Below are 2,855 nucleotides of genomic sequence, written 5' to 3' on the forward strand. Positions count from 1 at the left end.
ACCTCTTAATCATACTGTTTCTTGAAGCTTGTTGCTGTAACAGAAAGGAAAGTGTGCTTTGGAGGCAAATTCTCTGAGTACTTATAAAACTAAAACTCTTTGGCTCACATGTTTAACAATTTTCTGGGTATAGAATTCTGGGTTTTAAATTATATTTCCCAGAATTCTGTTCTTCTTGGTATTCAGTGTTCCTGACAAGATGTCTGAGGCTAGCATTATTTTTGGTCTTTTGAGTCTGACTTTTCTTGTCACCTGGAAGCTTTTAGTAATTTCTCTTTATGTTCAGCATTCTAAAATGTCTTGAGTCTGCATCAGGGCATGAGTCTTTTTTTTTTAGACAGTCTTGCTCTGTTGCCCAGGATGGAGTATAGTGGCATGATCTCAACTCACTGCAACCTCCACCTCTTGGGTTCAAGCAATTCTCTGCCTCAGCCTCCCATGTAGCTGAGATTACAAGCATCTGCCACCACGGCCGGCTAATTTTTGTATTTTTAGTAGAGAAAGCATTTCACCTCTTGGCCAAGATTGTCTTGAACTCCTGACCTCATGATCCACCTGTCTCAGTTTCCCAAAGTGCTGGGATTACAGACGTGAGCCACCGCACCTGGCCAAGTCGTTTATTCTTCATTCTACTTGAAACTTGGAGGGTCTTTTATTCTAGAGAAAATTATCTTTCTTCATTTCAGGAATACTTTGTTCTATCATCTCTATTCTTTTAATTTTAGTAAAGTTGTACATTTATATAATTTTAACATTAAATAGTTCCATAAATCTAACAGTGATGTTAGCAGTTCTCTTCCCACTCCCTGGAAGCCATGACTTTCAACGTTTAAATTTAGTTTTCTGGTATTTGCCTCCAAATTTCTAAATCATGGGTTTAAATTCATGTTTATTAATATTTTTAGTTTTAAATATATGTTTACTTCAGGCAATGGACAATAAGGGTTTAGCTCTCGACTCTACTCCTATACCCTGAAATATATTTCTTTTCTCTCCCATTCCTCTAATAGAATGGCATAATTTTAGGGCAAATCAATATTTAGCATGTATTTTATTATGACCATGTAAATACTATTTGAGGCTGTAGCTATATGTGTTCTAATTTCCTTTATTTTCTTATACAATTTTTTCTTTCACTGGAGTCAACATTTTTCCCATTTGTTTGGTTTTATTATGTACCTATCACAAATCCATCTCCAAATTCCTCAAAATGAAAAAATATTCTCTTCCCTGAGAAAAAAATGCATGAACAATTTTTATAGTTGAGACATTGCATTCTGAAAAATATCCAGTAGTCTTTATTCTAGCCCAAGAGCATGTTACTAGCTGAAGATATAGAATTCTAAGTTGGAAATCATTTTCAATATGAATGTTGAAGGCCTTGCTCTATTATCATTTAGCATTCGACATTGCCTAATGTGAAACTAATTCTAGACCTTTGTATGAGATCTGCTCTTTCTTTCAAAGAGTATTAGTACCTTCTCTTTGTTACCAATGTTTTGAAACGTTGTATGAATGCGTTTTGTGTGGCTTTGTTTTCATTCATTGTGCCTAGCACTTGGTGAACCTCTCAGCCAAGAAACTGATGTCCTTGGGATCCAGGAAATTTTTCTTGAATTGTTTCTGTGATGAATTGCTCCCTTCCATTTTTTCCCTCTGTTTTTGAAAGCCCTATTATGTAAGATGTATTTCCTGTTTAGTCTAATTTTCTTGCTTCTTACTTTATATTTTCCATTTCTTTATTGCAATCGTTTTTGTTACTGAGAAATTTCCTCAATTTTCTAGGTTTCTACTAAATTTTTCATTTATGCATTTGGATTTTAAAATTTCAAAATTCATTTTTGTGTTCTAAATGTCCCGTTCTATAACACCACTCCCTTTTCAGCCTCGCTGAAGTATACTCATATGTTACTGCCCACATTTAAAGTGTACGCTTTGCTAAGTTTTGACATATTATATATATGTGTGTGTATATATATATTCCCATGAAACCATCCCAATAATCAGTGTAAGCATATTCATCATTCCCCAAAATTTTCTTATGCTTTTTCATAATCCCTCTGACATCCTCTTCCCCACCCCATCCCCATCATCCTATCCTCAGATAACCACTGATTTGCTTTCTCTCAATGTAGATTAGTTTGCATTTTCTAGACTGTATTTAAACGGAATCACACACTGTGTACTCTTTGTTATTTGACTTCTTTTACTCTGCCTAATGAGTTTGAAATTACTCATGCTCTACATATCAACATTTCATTCTTTTTTATTTCACACCATACTTCGTTGTATATTGTGCATACCACAATTTGTTTAACCCATTCACTTGTTGATCGGCGTTTGAGTTATTTCCAGTTTTAGACCATTACACATAAAGCTGCCATGAACATTTGTGCACAAGAGCTTGTGTGAACATATGTTTTCATTTCTCTTGCGTAAATACCAAGAGTAGAATGGTCATAGCATATGAGAGATGTGTGTTTAACTTTTTAAGAAACTGCCTATATGAATTATCTAATGCTACATAACCAATTATCCCCAAAACTCCCCAGCTTAAAACAACACACATGTATTATCTCAGCATTTCTGTGGGTGAGGAATCCAGGCGTACTTACCTGAGCGCTGTCAAGGCCTTAGCCAGCCCTGAGGTTTGACCTGAAGACTCAACTGAGCAGGGATCTACTTTCAAAGTCACTCATGTGGTTGTTGACACGTTGAGTTCCTTAGTTGGGCTGAGAGCCCCAGTTCTGTCTGTTGGCTGGAAACATCCCTTAGGCAGCCCTTCCCATGTAGGCCTCTCCAATACAGTGACTTGCTTCATGAAAGCTAGGAGGAGTCTGTTAACAAGAAAGAAG

This window comes from Sapajus apella, unplaced genomic scaffold (genome assembly GCF_009761245.1).
Source record: "Sapajus apella isolate SASKATOON/1434 unplaced genomic scaffold, GSC_monkey_1.0 scaffold763, whole genome shotgun sequence".
In the NCBI taxonomy this organism is placed as follows: Eukaryota; Metazoa; Chordata; class Mammalia; order Primates; family Cebidae; genus Sapajus; species Sapajus apella.